This window comes from Erpetoichthys calabaricus, chromosome 16, assembly GCF_900747795.2.
Source record: "Erpetoichthys calabaricus chromosome 16, fErpCal1.3, whole genome shotgun sequence".
Classification (NCBI taxonomy): domain Eukaryota; kingdom Metazoa; phylum Chordata; class Cladistia; order Polypteriformes; family Polypteridae; genus Erpetoichthys; species Erpetoichthys calabaricus.
In genome coordinates this window covers 68,371,420-68,389,931 of record NC_041409.2, presented here as the reverse complement: position 1 = coordinate 68,389,931, position 18,512 = coordinate 68,371,420, and positions in this window count along the sequence as shown.

Here is an 18,512-nt window from a genome sequence, read left to right as displayed (position 1 = left end):
AGTCATTCAGTGGAATCCCAGGTTAGATGAAGAAATGAAAGGATGAAATGAAATCGCAGCTTGAGAATTGTTCTGTAGCCAAAGGGCAAAACTTTTTTGTTACTACCACTCCCTGCTATGCCACAGTGGTGCCAAGTCCACAGCAGCTGAAATTACTCAGATAGGTGGGTGCAACCCAGACCTTGAGGGAACAGCAGAGCTGGGAATGGCCCCTTCAGCTTACCAATGTAATTTTAAAGCACATCTGAACTCAAGTTCTGTGTAAAATAAGCCACAGAAAGCGTAAGCCATGTTAAAGCGAAATAAAGGAAGGCACACTGCATCCTGGCTGCTCTCCATTTCTTAGTGTTATTTATCCCTATAATAAACATAGGTTATTGATTTTTTTTTTTTAGGGAAATACATTTTTACATTTTTGTTTACTTTCTGATACTGACATCCAGTTGGCAAGCAAAGTCATCAATTTGTCATCAATTATGATTAATCTAGTCCAGTGTTCTGTCGACCAAAGGCCATCCTGGAAGCATCAGGTGCAAAGCGGGAGTAAACCCTGGAGGGGACGCCAGTCGATCAAAGACTTGCACACAAACTGGCACTAATTTAAAAAGGTCTAGATGAGAGTCACTAACTAACCTAAAGTGTGTATCATTAGAACTTATTTACACAGGCATCGAGGAGAGTGTGGACAGTGAACAACCATGTCAACCCACAGCTCTGGAGTTGTGCTTGAACAGCACTAACCACAACACAGCACTAGGTTAACTCTGGACAACGTCATACATGAAAGAACCGGTCTAAAATTAAAAAGGAGACTTCATGGGGAAAAATGTAGGTTTGAAAGGCACTTTAAGATAGAGAAGATATGAAAGGCACCGTTAATTCATAGATAGTCTATATGAAATGTGCTATGTAATAGATTATTGAAGGTACTATATAGTCCATAGATACAGTAGGTATGAAAGGCACTATATAACATTTTTAAGTATAATGTATCCAATAATATAAAATTAGAACAATTTATTTTCAATAATGACAAGTTACTGGAGAAATAAATCACCTTAACGATTTGAATTAAAAAATACACAATTCTTTTTTTTCATCAACAGTTTAACTGTTTAAAGGAAACAATTTTAAGGTCTTTCCCCAACACCACCAGTCTCCCCAAGTTTGCACACATTTTCAAACAAATCATTTAATATGAGATATTTAAACTCCTTCCTCAACACTACACCTTTCCTCCACTTCTGCACACATTTTCAGACCTCTTTAAATACTCCATCCACTGTATTACACATCTCCCATTCCAGTGCCATCATTAAAATGTTCAATACTACAAACTCCTCTAGTTTTCTACAAATATTAATTTTCATAATTCACAAATTCATGTTTAACTGTCTGTCCTTCAGTAATAGAGCGTAGTACGTCCTTCACTACTCACACTTTTTCAAATTCTTCAATTTTACACATTGCCTTAGATCATTAAATACTTTAAAGCTTTAAGAGAAGAAATTAACAATATTATGAAAAATATATAAATGAATACAGAAAACATACAAATTATAATACAAATTTTAGTAATGCACCCATGTTATACTTTGGAGTTAAACAACTTGGCCTGGTCACGTTTGCATGCTCTTGTTCTGTTTCTTCTAGCACATTAGAGGCTGTTCTCACTGCAGACCGCTGAATGGGGAGAAGCTGGATGTTTGGGATGGGTTGATGCTCATTTACCATCTCACATAGGATTTACACACAATTGCTTTGCAGATTTACTTTATTATATCTAACCTACAAAACTACCAAGTCACTGTCTAGGCAAATAAAAAGCTACGAATAAGATGTGGATTGAAAATCTGTTGTATTGAGATAGATGCTCATGGAATTGTCGGGAAATTCTTAAAACCACTTCTTTAATTACAAAGTTGCTCTAATTTCACTGTATAAGACCTGGAGCTGCTGTTGTTTAAAGGAGTACTCCACCCAAAAATTATATATTTTTTTTATTTGTCACTTACCCCATGTGTTTTGTGGTGATGACTGAGAAAAAAAATTCAGTCACATGTTTTCACAGAAAAAAAAAAGATTAAAAAAAAGTTTATGATATAATAGAACCCAATGGTGGCCAATGCTGTACAATGGCAAACAACGTGAAAAACAACCATGGAAAGAAATATATCTTACATTACTCGTGTCGCATAATCCACATGTCAGTTATCCAGTCATTTGCACACAGCTTGTAAAGCACATGCATTTTTGGCTAAAATATTGTTAAATGTTTTCTTCCTGAAATATCAGTACACATCATAAACAGGAAACACAAGTCACATGTAAACACAGCTAATGTATGAATCATATACAGTAATCAAAATATTTCTCAGTTCTCAGTGCTACACCAGTTCTTAAAAAAAACAACACGGGGGTCAAGCTATTCCATAATTGGTGAAATATACAAGTATGATACAAATGTAGAGTTAACTCTGACAAGGGGCGTCCTGCATTTTCAGTGCTGTCATGTGAAATCCATCCATCCATCCATTATCCAACCCACTATATCCTAACTACAGGGTCCTAACTGCTAGAGCTAATCCCAGCCAACACAGGGCTCAAGGCAGGAAATAAACCCCAGGCAGGGCGCCAGCCCACCGCAGGGCACACACACACACACCAAGCACACACTAGGGACAATTTAGAATCGCCAATGCACCTAACCTGCATGTCTTTGGACTGTGGGAGGAAACCCACGCAGACACGGGGAGAACATGCAAACCACGCACGGAGGACCCAGGAAGCGAACCCGGGTCTCCTAACAGCGAGGCAACAGCGCTACCCACTGCGCCACGGTGCTGCCCTCATGTGAAATCTTTAAACTTTTATGATCATAATGCTATGAAAGTGATTTTCTAAGAAGAGGAGCTTTTAAGCCAGGTGGTACTACTAAAGTGATGTGGAAAAGAAAAGAAAAGTATTTATTTAAGGATGAAAGAGATGGATGCTGCTCATTCTATGTCACTCTGTCTTGCTGGATCATCACCCATACTCTGATACATCACAGTGTGAGCCCACATTTTCTGAGAGATGCTGGGTATATTGGGAGAAGGATGCTAAGGACAGAGCTGGCAGGCAAGAGGAAAAGAGGAAGGCCTAAGAGAAGGTTTATAGATGTGGTGAGAGAAGACATGCAGGTGATGGGTGTGACAGACCAAGAGGACAGGAAGTTATGGAAAGAGATGATCTGCTTTGACAACCCCTAACGGGAGCAGACAAAAGAAGAAGATTAGATACAGCAGGGTCAATGCTACTGTATAGTATATATGAGAGCAGGACAAATATCTGGACTATCCATGTAGCAAGAGATTAGAGTCATGTATTCATAAGGGTACCTCTCTTCCAAACCAACAGATAGAAACAGCTGTGATAAAAGCTTTTCCACAAAGCCCAACCAAGTCTCTTAATGCAGAGTACAGAGTTGACCATCTGTATGGCTGATGGTGCTGTACTGGAAAGAATGATTCAGTATCTTTTAAAACAGAAATCACTCCTGCACTGCATCTTTAATGCTTGATGTCGTTAACATGTCACTCCAAAGGCGTTGGCTCCAGACCATTTACTTTGTTAACTCCCTACATTTATTATTTTTCGGTCTATCAGTTAGATTTGACAGTTATCAGGTGTTGCTTGTGCTTTCTTCTCAGGAAAGTGAACAGTACGTTGATGTTTTGTTTTATTTTTCCCTGAAATATTCAGTTAGAATATAATTATCCTCAAGATAATAATGCTTGTTAATTTTCACTACATTTAGAAGCTCAGCTCAGTAGTCAAGAAAGGACTGCAGACCAGTAAAACAGGCCATGTACCTGGCAGTATCTTTCTACAGTAGTATATGTTTTAGGCGGGTGCTTCCGAACTTTTTCTCTGCCCTGCACCTATTGAAAATGTTTGATTTATGTTCGCACCTACTACAAAAGTAATATCACATTTGAAGATGAAGAAGTCAAATTCCTAATTTTTGATCCACAAATTGAACTACAGTACATACAATACTGCAGGTGAATAAATTGAACTTAGAAAAATAAGCTTTTAACTCTGTGCATAACATTTAAATATAAATCGAGCAATTTACCTTTATAAATCTCAATCTGGTAAATGAGTCCCCTGCGAAGCTAAGACACTGGATTGACAATCAGTCGGGTTGGGGTATCCCGCAAAGCATCAAGTGCCCATGAGGAAATGACACACTATCAACGATCAAGGAGATTGGGGGATTGGAGATTCCCATGAAGCAATGGGTACTGGCGCACCACTGAACAATGAAATACAGTCGACAAGGTCTGCCCCTGATAACCCTTGCACTGCGGTTCAGAAACAGATTGTGATTATGAACAGAGTTAAAATTGCTGAGCTACTGCCAGAATTACCAGTAGGACAGATGGGCTAAGTGTAAGCAGCAGGTGTTGCATCCAATTCAGTCCCCCTTGTCCCCCAGTGGCAAATGTGTTAATCAAACTTCAAAATCAGAGATATTTAATGATCAGGGCTTGTGCAGAAGTCAATACTAGACCCGTCCTTCTCTATGGATCATTGCAAGGTCCAAATTCCATTCTCTTAAAAAAGGCATTTGCCTTTACGAACGCTCCTCCTGACAACAAGGAACCTGTGAGAATACACATAATTGCGGCTCATTTACAGGTGACAACTGCACACACACTGCTTGATTCTTTTCATTGACAGAATAGAAGCATTAATTAATAAATGAAGACACACTGCAAGTCACTGATTGGGCCACAGTAAAGTTGGACAACACACCGCTCAATTATGGCGAATCGCGATACAGCCTTCCCCTTTGTCACAGCCCATGAAGGTACAGGCACTCCAAGTTGGGAACCCTTGGTTTAGGCTAAGCAGCTTGCCATTAAAGGCCACTTATTCAAGTCAGAGATTTCTACCTTTATGATAGATTCACACTTTGATAGTTCTCATTTTTAAGGACCTACTGCATGCCACTTTAATAAGGTATTTGCCCCTTGTTATATCCCTATTAAGTACTGAATAAAAATAAATGCAACTTAATCATAACGTTACCGCCATGAGGTCTAGCAGACAGAAACGCATTGACTGACAAAGTTGCAATATTCAAATGTTTCTCAGATCCCTACTGACATTTTGAAGAGATTCCTCATGCATGTGTTGCTTGAAGATGGAAACGCCACAGAGCTCAGGCTGTCACTGACCTGCCAAAGACTTGGGGAAGTCGGGGGTCAGCCACAGGTTAGAAGAGAGGCCCACTTAACAGAAAACCATTAACGTATGGTGCACATCTACTGGTTGTTGTAATCATCATTGTACCTAATGCTGTAATTCACACACACAAACAAAATTCATTATTTTTTTCATATTTAGGTTAAGAGCCTTGTGAATGCGTGTGACAGTAATGATAAGCATTGGGTGTAAAAACAGATTTTATTGTGACTGTCTGTAGACTCGAGTTATCATTTCAAATATGTTCTTTACTGATATGTAGTAGTCAATAGGAAAACTCTTCCTTTGAGTATGAGGACCAGTTATAAATTGAAGATACATTCACAGAATGTTTCCAGTGTTGCAAATTGTTGAAGGACCAACCACAAGGATATGGTAGAGACGGCAAAGGTGGAGGTCTGAGTGGTTCTGCTCTCTCTTCACTTTCTCTGGATTCTGCTCAGCTAGTGGATTCTACCAGGCTGGCAGGAATAGATGAGAATTGTGAAAAGAAAAAAAAATACAAATAGTTTTATTTATTAGGATGGCACAATGCTGTATATTGCCTTGTTTGTTTTATTCAGTATTTCTAAATGCTGGTTTGAACAAGCTCTCATTATATGTTGTTGTACATTGTTGTTATAGTTATTGTTTGGTACAAATAGAAATGCATTTGTATACACATCAATCATCCTGACGTTTTATAACAGCCTAGTGATGCATTTTTTTAATATATACTTTATGGTTTTGCTAACATATTATGATGACCCTTACGCTAAAGCAGAGACGTTCATGTCTCACAACAGGAAAGACTTAATTTCTTGTAAGAGAAAGCAATAAATATTGGGTGACAGGTGAACTCATTGTTGAGGAACAATGGGAGGAGGACAAAAGGAACATCGAACAAGCCTGACAGAGGCAGAGAGCATTTTAGATTTGATCGCTTTGAACCATTGTAATTCTGTTATTTTTAAATGTAAAAGAAACACAACTAAACACACTTTGAAATGTTTCCTAATATGTAAAAAAGGCATACGTTATTTTGCATTTTTGTGGCTGTGTTTTTAAATAGATTGAGACATTTTATTACGTTTATTTATGCATTTATTTATTTACCAGACATTTGTTAGATGCTTTCTAGAATGAACACATGAATTGGTGAAGCTGCATGTAGGTGAATGTCTGTGCAAGGGAAGGGAAGGATACAAAATGATGCAGCGTAAAATGTTATCATAAACTGATTCTTTGACAGCAGTCATGCATACATGTCTGTGGATCACCCTCAGGGCTCCTCTAGAGTATGCAATACCACCCCGGGACAAGAAGGGACGCTGACCCTAATCATGTCCTCTCCTATTCCCTCCTGAGCACTGAGACAATGCCCAGTGAGGACACATGGCTCTGCCCCTTCTGGTCTCTCACCTATAAATCACAGTGCCAACGGAAGGAGGCATCACTCTGGGAGCAGAGCCAAGCACAGGATGGAGCTCCTGTGTTATTGACCTTCCAGAAGGAACCAAACCTTGAAGCCCGCATTTGGCTACCATTAATTTTTTTTTGCTTTCACTGACTCCACACCACAGAGCACTTGTATTTTTTCTTGAATTTTCAGTTTGAAGTAAACAGGGATGACCAGGTTGGCACACCAATATTTATTAAACGGACTTGTGTTTCCTCACTTGACCACAAAGCATTATGAATTGCAAAAGGTAGATGGGCCTTTACATAGAACACTGCATTAAATATTCACTACATGGGAAAGTGCTAAGGGTTTGTAGTGGTGTGTCAACTAACATCCAGTTGTGTCCAAAATATCAAGCTCTGTAAGTCACCAACATCAAGCTCTTTCAAAAACATTTAATTCCATGCCAAACATCCAGATCTTCTCCAGACATTCAGCACCATGTGTCAACAACATTCCAGTTCACCCCAAACATTCAGCTCCTCCCCAAACATTCGGCTCCTCCCTGTTCTGCCAGCTGCAGGCAGGTGTAATTGGCACATTAGGCTACAAGGCAGTTCTCACTTGTCCTGGCCTCGATGAATGTGCCATCCCATCCAAGGTGTGTTCCTGCCTTAGAACTTACATATCAAGATAGGCTCTGGACCCTTGAAATTCTGTAATAGGAAAAACAGGATTAGCAAATTGATGGATGGTTACTAATATAGAGGTCTTTAATATAAAATGACATCTTACTATGAAAATGAATTATTGATATTGATTGTAATATTGAGGCTTCATTCAACAACACTATCATTCCCACTGATGATGTTGGTGATGTGATGAGCAGGTTAGGGATTTCTGTGTGGAGCTCTTTGTTGCTATAATGGTATCAAATGTGAGAATATTAGAAATTACACTATAAAACCATAAGGGTTAGGGTTGGGTCACCCAGAGGATGTCATTGTACCTGTAAATGTTATTTAAAGTAAAGTTTGTTATAGAGTGTTATATAATGTAAGGATTGATTGAAACATTGTTGCAAATGGGCTGCACTAAATGATGTTTATAATATAATATTGTATAATCGAATAATGAATTCATCATTGATTTCCTATTTATGAATTGCATAAACATTCTGCTTTATTTTGTACTATCTTGACTCACAAATCCAACAATTGAAGTCCCAGGCAGTTGCTGTCTGTGTGGAGTTTGCTTGTTCTCCCCGTGTCACAATGACTTTCCTTCAGGTCCTCCTGTGTTCTAGAGATATGCAAGTTTGACTGACTGGTCCTTCCAGTTGGAATTCTGTATTACTGAGTGTGGATGCCAGCACGAGTGGCCCCTGGCGTCCCATCTACAGTTGGCTCCAGCCCTGTGGGCATAGCTGCCAAGATAAGCCCCTGCCTCCATCGAACCTGAACTGAATTATGCAAGTGTGTGGAGATCATGCTTTATTAGGTTGTGCATGTACAGTACTGGACTTCCAAACACGAGGAAATAACTTTTTGTTTTATCTGCCTTATGTGTATGAATAGAAATGAATAGATAGGTACTTGCTTTATCTGTTGCATTGTGAAAAAATCGTGAGTACAGTGCAGGGGTTTATATGTAACACACCAAAGCCCCAAGCTGAAACACATAATAAAGATAAATCAGGTTAGGTCTGGAGACCCAGCAGACAATGTGCATTGAAAGTTGGGCTCTGATTGATGTTATTGTACACACCGGCCACACAGTTACACTGCTTATCAGCCTTTGACTCCCGCGAGTCTTCTTTTCATTTACTGTAAATCTGTCAAGGCCAATTACACATTTATAGAAAAGAAAAGATTCGAATGTTCGGAAGAAAACACAAACATCAGTCAATCCGTTTTCCTCTCATGGGGAGTGAGGAATGTATTCCGTCCTTCTTTTTTTGTTTTGAAGAAGCCCTCAAAAACTGTGACAGGACACTTCATTTGACAAATAAAACGTCACGAGCTCGTGGTTTATTATTGTGTGACACAGCGCCCTCTTCTGGAAGTACGGATCTCCGCTCATTCGCGCACACGGAGTAAACGCACCCTTGCAGTCCGAGATTAAATGGAAACTGAACTACAGTATTGTACGCCGACGATAAGAAAAAAAGGACAAAGCTGTCTGTGTGAGAGAAGCCAATCAAAAACAATGAGGCTTAGTTCTTTTGTAGTGCCTTTCGAAATAAGATGCAGCAGAGTGTAGGTGAGACTCATTTGCAGATGAACTTTTGAATAGATACCTTCTTTAAAGTCATTTTTGAAAGTTTTCAAAACAGACGATGTCATATGAAAAATGATTGTATGGATTCTGCATATTCATTACAGATGTGTCAGCGCCGGGCTTCTTGCGCAAATCAAGTTCTTTATATAAAATATTTTTTATGGCTGAGATTTAGGTTACCTTTACTACAGGAAGAGAAGATGTGCAAAAATGCACAACGATTATCATTTAACAATCAAGTTGTTGCACAGAATGATTTTGTAAAATAATATGCGCAATGAAAGACGCTATACAGAATGACTATGCCCCATATGTAGTATCATAATGCTGAGCATTTACTTTGTGAATCGTTGCTCTTGATACCGTCATATAGTCATTTGTAAAGATCCATCCATTAATTTTCCTAGCTGTCCTGGCAAATTCTCTTAAAGCCTAGTCTGGCAGTCCAGGGTACAAGGCAGGAACCAACACCGTAGAGGGTAAGGAACAGGACAGCCATCAAATAAAGCATGTGCAGTTATGCAATATGAAATTCATTCTTGTGGAATTGTTCACTATGAAAGGCACTTAATCCAGCAGGATTTGGGTCTTGGATATCGGAGCTGGACTGAACTTACAGTATGTTTCGTACATTTCTGTTTGCACCGGTGCATGAACACAGTTGGCTGTAGCACTTTTTAAAATGAAAAGCTGATAAATATAGAACAAGTTGAATCTCACACTTTAGGTGTATACATTCATGATGCTTTTCCTCAAGTATCGTTGCTCTAGACCAGGGATGGGCAATGTTGGTCCTGGAGAGCCGCAGTGGCTACTGGTTTTTGTTCCAGCCCAGTTTCTAAATGAGAAGTCAATTATTGCTGATGACGCACTTATTACTTAAGTGACATTTTGATGCTTAATTTTAGTGGTCTCACTTGTTAAGGTTCTCCACCCTTAATTGCTTATTTCAATCTCAAACTGCTGCATTCAGTGTTTTAATGGCTACTTATTAGCAATAAGATGCTAATGACAAAGTGGCCAGCAGTTCTCCAGCTATCTTTTTTCCCCAATTATATCTGTGTGTGTTCATCATGTACTCTTTAATTTAATAAAACACTTAATAGAAAAATGTGACAGACAGAAAATGATCGGTTTTAGTCTTCAAATCATTTGGATGATATTCTTGGAAAGGAAAAAATCTAAGATATAAGAGCCTTACATTGCACAGACTAACAAGCCATAAAATTAAATAAGATCTGAGATTGGCAAGGATTGGTTTCTAATTAAACAATTGGGTTGGAATGAAAACCTGTAGCCACTGCGCCTCTCCAGGACCGACATTGCCCACCCCTGCTCTACACCAGAGTTTTTCAAGCATAGCGCACCTGTATCTCAACCTGAGAGGGACAAACTCCACGGGTGGTCTGAGGAGGACAGGACTACCTGGAGAAGCTGCCATAAAAGCAGCTCCATGATCGTTATGTTGCGGACACAGCACTTCGACGAGTCTCTTGGCTGATGGAGTACATCTGTCCTGGCATGTGGTTGCCAGCGAATCTTTCAGGACCAGTGGACAGTGCCGTTGCTAAGTTATTTTGGGCCCGAGGCCAAACTTACTAGTGCACCAACTGACTGTTCGGTAGCTAAGCCATGTGGATGATCTGTGTCTTAGACAAATGCCGGTCCTGCCAGTGTATAGTGGGCATAAGAGTTGTCTCTGAGGAAGAGTGGGGCGGGCAAATGGACAAAGCAGCTTGGAGATGCCAGCAAAGGGCTGCTCGGATTCAGAGCTCCTTTTTTCACAGGATTCTCCAGTAGTTCGCCCTTTTGGACAGTTAAGTACAGGTATAAGGTGTTTGTGGTTAGCAAGATACTGGTGTGTCTTGGGATGTTTTTGGTTACTAAAAGTATGATGTTACAGAAAAAAAAGGTTGGGAAACACTACTCTAGATACTTTCCAAAAGTCGTTTATAAAAGTGTTCTCTATATTAGGAGACACTGCATATAAACCACATGTAACTGTTAGCTAAACTGCCAGGCACCGTGTTCATTCTTGTCAGTATGTATCATGACTCTGAGTCGGTGGGAGCTGTGTTCAGTAGGAAAGGTGCTATATAAATTCAGCATTCGCTCACATGCAGTCTATCTGCAAGTGATATCTTCATACACTTAAATATATTGCTGGAAATGTAAGCAGCTACAATTTCCCTCTAAAAGGAACAATAAAAAATGAAGCTCCAAATAAAGCAACAGTTGGGATTATTACAGAATGTGTAGGGCACTATGCAAACTTTTCTCTGCACCAGTGACTGCTCGGGGTGCTTTCTTAAAGACAGTGAACCAGGAAGGCCAGCTCAAATACAAAGCCCTGCATATAAGTTACATTTATAACAGAACTGGCCATAGTCCCTGGCGCTGGCTAAGGTAAGAAAGCAAATCTTTATGTTTTTTAAATGTTGAGTCTTTTCTTTTATTGCTGGATGGAATGTAAGTGTCCCATCCATCAGCTACACATCCACTCTGATAACCATCAATGTCTCTGCTCTCATGAGATGAGAGTTTGCTCTTTTTCTGTACGATCAGATCCCATGTTGTAACTCTTTGTATTTCCTGGTTCAGTTTAGTTTCATGAATAGAAGTTTAATCCCATATTAATAAATTGGATGGCTTGTTGAACTGAACTATGGAAAGCATCTATAATGGGGCTGCGGGGGAAACTGGTGTTACATCACTGCAGGTCTCTGTATTATTACAGGAGACAACACCAGTGCCAATGCTCAATAATTTTATAAAAGTTAATCAAAGTTGATTCAGTCAATGCTTTAAAATTTAAAATTGTTACAAATCAAAAAGCCATATTGGCATCAAAGTCAAAAATGGACTTCAAAAAATGTCCACCATGAAGAAATAGTAAACATTCAGTCACTCTTTCTGCCGTATTCTGAACACTATAGGTATGCACTAAATAATTACATTCTCAACTGCGTTTCCGGAATACAAAGAATTTTAGTGAATAATGAGCAACTTTAAAATGAATGTACAAAATATACAAGCAAATTTTTTGTGCGTTTCTAAAACCCTTCTTAAGCATCCGCTTTACTAATGACCATAAAGTACTACATGGTAAACCTGCCTCTGAAGTCACCTACAAAAAAGCATCACAAGTTGATTGAAAAGCAGTCAATTGAGAATAATATGATGTTTTTGTTATTGGTCCTCTAGTGGAATGAAATAAACTTGAGAAAAATAATAGAATGTAAGCATGAGGTCAAAATATAATTACCAAATACAACTGAGCGTATCAACAAGTACAAAATCAGATGCCTACTGTTTCTAAAACAAACACAAATGAAATGAGAAGGCATGCCATAAAATAAATGGCTGCTTTCTAAAATGAATTGAACGAGTCTGCACATCTCAACCTGTTTTAGTCTCTTTCAGACATACAGATAACACCTGAACGGCCTGGTATACATTTAATTTACAGTATATAATCAGTTATTTTTCCACAGTCATTAAAGTAAGCATATAAGTTCCATTACGCATTAAAAAGTTCCACTAAATGTATAGGGAGTATATTATATTGCCCATCCATTTTCCTAACCTGCATATCCAGGGCACAAGATATAATATAATATAATATAATATAATATAATATAATATAATATAATATAATATACAGAACCTACATGAAGTCAGCGGCTGCACATTTTGCACATTGCTATGTCCTTACCTTGCTTTCCACCAAGCTGCAGATTTGCTGATGTGCTGGGTTCTCTCGTCTTGTTCTCCAGTCACCATCTGAGGGTTAGTCTCAGGTGTCCGCTAATATGCACAAGGGCGATACCCGGTATCACATGGCCATCCACCACTAAACATATTGTTTCTTGCCTTTTGACACATCGTCGAATTGACTCAGTGAAGACACTGTGGATACTCCCAGGACAGCTTCCCAAAAGTCTGTAAAAAAAGTCCTTAGTGATTGCAAAATCACCTGTAAATTCAATGCAGAGAACCTTGATAGCAGATGTAACAAGGCTTCAAGAGGCTGGAAGTATGGATGGAAATTAGCTTCATCCCACTGGTTTAATTTAAATAACGTGTAAGTGTTGGGTTTGTGAGCTGGTGGTCAGAGACACAGAATACAATGGATGTTCTTCCAGGTGGACTTCCTTTATTGCTGCCATACTCTGTGCACATATACCAATCCCCAATTCTTGTCCTTCCCTTTTCTTTCTTCCCTCTTCTTCACATAATTAGTTACACCACAAAAAAGCTCTCTATGAAAGTGAAGTGAGCTGTAACCTTAGAGCACTGAGTTGTCTTAACATTTAAAGAGCATAAATATTAACATACAAATCTGTAATTATTAACAGTCTAAATTATTTACATGAATTGAACAATGTATCTATGAAATACTATACTATAAATGCTTTATTGCATTTCCTCATGAAAATATAATCTAAATATAAATCTCAGTATTCCAAATGCTCAGAGAGCTGTCATAATATAAATTTAATATATTCTGTGTGGTGCCTACTGCCTGTGGATACCGTCAGCGCAAGTGAAAGCCCGTTTTAGAAGCACATAGTGATTAACGACTAGGTTGGGGAGCACATAGATTATGAAGGATTTAAGTGCTGCTTTAGTTACGATGAGGTTTGAGAAACACTTGTCGACAATTAATTTTAAGATGGGATTTATGATGTTCTAAGCATTACAAAGCTTTTGGGAAGCACAGCCAGGTGTATGACAAAATGTAAGGTTTTGCTTTCATAAACTATATAGCATCATCAGTTCATTTCAGAGTTACTCTCACATTTACAAGAGTGCAATGATATTCCTACGTGTATATTTGACCAACATGGAGCAGGCCGCCACTGTCCTCGTCCATCAGCCGGAATCTCGCCCCATTGGTTGTGTCCCACATCATAAAATAATTGTGCTGAGTGAAACAGCCATTCCTTCTTGCGGAATTACTAATGCTCAACACGCCATAAAGGGTGCTTTGGGGTTCTAAACGTGTTTTGGGGTGATAAAAGAAATGAACATTGCTCCTTATGGGTTAGGCAACACTGTACACCTCCTTTGGACCTGTGTATTTCTCAGAAAAGGATCTAGCTGAAAATAAATGACAAAAATATTTTATCTTTTGAGATAAAATGGAATATTTATAAACAAAAGCTGTAATCCTGCAAAGCAATAAAATTGTGATCCACATTAGTTCATAACAAAATGCTGTACCTGCAGCTCATAAGATCCAGTTTGATTGGTACCAGGCTTTCTTTTTAATATTTTTATTTTATTAATTTTCATTGTAATCATTCCATACAAACAGATCAATTTATAACCCAACAAATTTGAAAACAAATCAAACCCCACCCCTGAGAAGGAGAGCTTAGCTAAAGGAAAATTTCTTTAAGCTTTTTAATAAGGCAACATTAGACAAAAGAAGGGGAGAAGTAAATATCTATATAAATAAGAGATGGAGAAGGGAGTTAAATGCAATAATAGTTAATTCTCTTATTCTAAAATAATATTGATTAAATCCTGCCAAGTTTTGAAAAAATTTTGTACAGATCCTCTAACTGAAAATTAGATTTTTTCCAATTTCAAATAATATAAAATGTCGGTTTCCCACTGACTTATAAGAGGAGAATTAGGATTCTTCCAATTTAACAAAATAAGTCTGCGTGCCAAGAGTGTAGTGAATGCAATCACCGTTTGCTTGTCCTTCTCCAATTCAAGTCCATCTGGAAGGACACCAAACACAGCTGTTAGTGGGTTAGGAGGGATTGTGATACTGAGGCTGTCTGAGAGGCACTTAAAAATTTTTGTCCAAAATGATGTTAGTTTGGTGCAGGCCCAGAACATGTGACCCAGTGAGGCAGGAGCTTGGTTGCAGCGCTCGCAGGTCGGATCCTGGCCTGGAAACATTTTGGACAGTTTTAAGCGAGACAGATGAGCTCGATATATAATTTTTAGTTGAATAATTCTATGCTTTGCGCATATAGAACTCGAGTGAATTCTCTGCTTTGCTACCTTCCACTCCTTTTCTGATATATTGATTAAGAGATCTTCTTCCCAATGTCCTCTTGGATCTTTGAAAGGTAGGGACTCTAATAAGATTTTATATATTACGGAAATAGTGTTTGATTCCTCGGAATTGAGCAGTATTTTTTCCAGCATTGTGGAGGGTGCAAGGTGGGGGAAATCGGGCAATTTCTGTTTAACAAAATTTCTAATTTGAAGATAGTAAAAGAAATGTGTAGCTGGGAGGTTAAATTTTGAACGTAATTGTTCAAAAGATGTAAATATGTTGTCTATATAAAGATCTCTGAGCATTTTAATCCCAAAACTTTTCCAGGTATTAAAAACTGGATATACTTGCGAAGGTTGAAAGAGGTGATTCTCTTGCAGAGGTGCCACTGATAAAAGATTTTCCATCTTAAAATGCTTCCTAATTTGGTTCCATATTCTGAGTGAGTAAAGCACAATTGGGCTATTAGTATATTTGCGATAACTTTCATTTATTGGAGAGCAGAGCAGGGAATATAAAGAAGTACTACAGGATTTTACTTCTATTGCAGACCAAGCCTGTGTATGTGCATTTATTTGTGTCCAGGTTTTTATGGCTTGTATGTTTGCTGCCCAGTAATAAAACTGAAAATTAGGTAAAGCCATGCCACCTTCTGCCTGAGGTCTTTGTAGGGTCGCTCTTCGGATACGTGGGTGTTTTGAGTTCCAAATGAATGAGGTTATTATTGAATCTAACTGTTTAAAAAACAATTTATTGATATATATTGAAATGTTTTGAAATAAAAAGAGAAGTTTAGGAAGGATATTCATCTTAACAATGTTAATTCTTCCGGCTAGAGTGAGATGAAGGGTTGACCATCTATGCAAGTCTTGCTTAATTTTTTCCATACAGACGCCAAAATTTTGTTGATAAAGAGCTTTATGTTTACTTGTGATATTTACCCCTAGGTATTTAAACTGATCTGCTATGGTAAAAGGTAGGGTGTCTAATTTAATATTATATGCTTGTGAGTTCACTGGAAAGAGTATACTTTTATTCAGATTAATTCTAAGACCAGATATCTTTTGAAATTCTGTTAGTGCTGTTAAAACAGCAGGGACAGTGTTTTCTGGGTCCGATATATATAAGACCATATCATCTGCATATAGAGAAATTTTCTGTTCCAGTCCTTCTCTGACAATCCCCTTTATCTGATAAGAATTTCGGCAGTGAACCAAGCTTTCTGTGTGCTGATAACAATGTCTTCCCATTAGCCCCAGTACACTCCTACCACCTGATGGGAATTGTAGTCCCTGCATCAGCACTGGCATATAGCCCTTCTCCCTAATATGCCATATAATCCAGATTTTAAGTTGGATCAACTGCAACGTAGATGCAAGATTTTATGAAAATTGGTTCAGCCATTTCTGGATAATTTTGAACAGACAAGCGGACAGCTTATGATTTAATTTCTATAGATGGACACAAGCTCATGGTATTCTGATTATTCTTTCCCACATGTATCTCAGCAGTAGATATTTCATAAATTGAACTGTAAACATGGTAGATAACGCCTGAGCCACATATATTTGTTAACTTTACCAACACAAGTTCTGATTAGTAGAACATTGGGTTCAGTCTGCTCAGTTGGTGTCACTGCATGAAAATGCTTTCTTAAAGTTAAATATGAAAGCATTCACTAGGAAAGGTGCTACACACAATTAAAGCAAACATATCCACTGCTCAAACCAAAGCTGTCACTTGGACAAACCATAGGTTTCTGGGATCATTATTGTCACCTGTACAAAGTACATTAAAATTCTTATATACATGTATTGAGCTTATTTTTAACTAAATTATGTAAAATGAGCAAAATTGGCCAGAAAATAGAATATAAGGCTTTAGATAAAGCGAATGTATGACTGATCATCCAGCTGGACAATTTCCTTTTGTACTTACCATACTGCAGTGTCTCTTGTGTCAACAGGTTGGAAAAATTTGTCTTCTCCTCCTTTCGCCACAGCAGAATGGCGCCCACTTTCAATTCAGACACTCAGCACTCCGGCCACTCACATGTCCACTGTACTGTATAAGTCACAATCTTAGAGCCAGCAACTACCCTGTGAGAGTGCCAGCCACTCCTTTCTCACTTGACAATGCACCCCTACGGAGGCAGGGATGTGGAAAGATGTCTCTGCCAAAAGTAAGTGTCTACTCTGCCTGGGTGGAATGTCTACTGGGGCACCAAGAAGAGAAGAAAAATACGGGACAACTACTGTAAAACCTATTCTCTGCTGGGATGTCCACACATGAAAAAGTGAACAGCAAGGTAGGATATGATGGCAGGCCTAAAAACAGAATTCAGGATCTCTCTCTTGTACCATGTACTATATAGTCGTGTGAAGTTTGAGTGAGGAAGAAGACATCAGTGCTGAGTTCCTAACTGTTCCGTAACTCAACTATTCAGACTTGTTGCAGGCTCACCATACAAGGACATCAGAGAATGTGATAGAGACTTGCACCTAGATATTATGGCCCATGTGAGCAGGTCCCAATTAGAATTTCATCAGTAAGACCTTGCGTCGGATCTGCATCAAGATTCTGGGACAAGGTAAAACTTCGTTGTCCAATTTGGTTTAAGGGCCACATGAATTTAGTCTTTGTGTTCAAGCTCTACTTGAAAGGGTTTTTATGGAGTGAAGAAAAACAGCAGGCCTCTTTATCACTTTTATTCTCCCAGATCAATAATATTTTGGCAGTAGCTTCATAATTCAGGAGGACTGGTCACCTTATCAGGGCAACTTTGCACAGCTGCCCATGTCAAGATGCATGAATGGTCCAAGGCATTCAGCAGACCAGCGTTCTGCACATTTCTGCTTCTTGTCTGCCATGCTGTAGGTCCCCAGTACTCCCTTTTTCTTAAAGTCAAGGCCCTGAGAGGCTGTGCCAGAAGCTTTGGTCATCTTCTCTAGAGCTTGTTGATGTTTCTTTATGTACTGATCAATGTTCTCCAACTTGTACCGGTGCTCCAATTCGAGGCTTCTCATCAGAACCCAGTATTCTTTAAGTTGCCGTTTCTGTAATGGGCCTGGTGGTGGATTTGGGAGGGCCTTCTGCATGGTGATGAGGTCCTGGGGAGCAAAAATATATTCTACACTGATATTTAGAGTAACAGGAGCCATGAGGTGGCTGAAAGATCCAGTCATTCTCAAATATTGTTCCTCAAAGCCACCCAACCAAAACAAAAATGAAGAATTAAGGACATGAAAAGAGAGTTATCCTATCAACAAATAAGGTAGGGACTTATATCAGAAAGTGGGAGGCAGGCAGCTTACAGTATTTTTTTCCAGATAGTTGATGATTGAATTAGAACTGAAATGAAACTGCTGCACAGAGACTCAAGTCATCTTCCCTAATCACAGTGGTCAGATACGGTCATATTTCAAAACCTAGTATCTGGAATACTAGGGTTCCACAAAGTGTGAGTTGCTAATCTGATGCCGCCACCTCAAGAGAAATATGAAAGTTTATACAGGGTTACTCAGAAAGCCACGTCTTAAACTAGGAACTGAAATGAAGATGCACAGGGCAGTG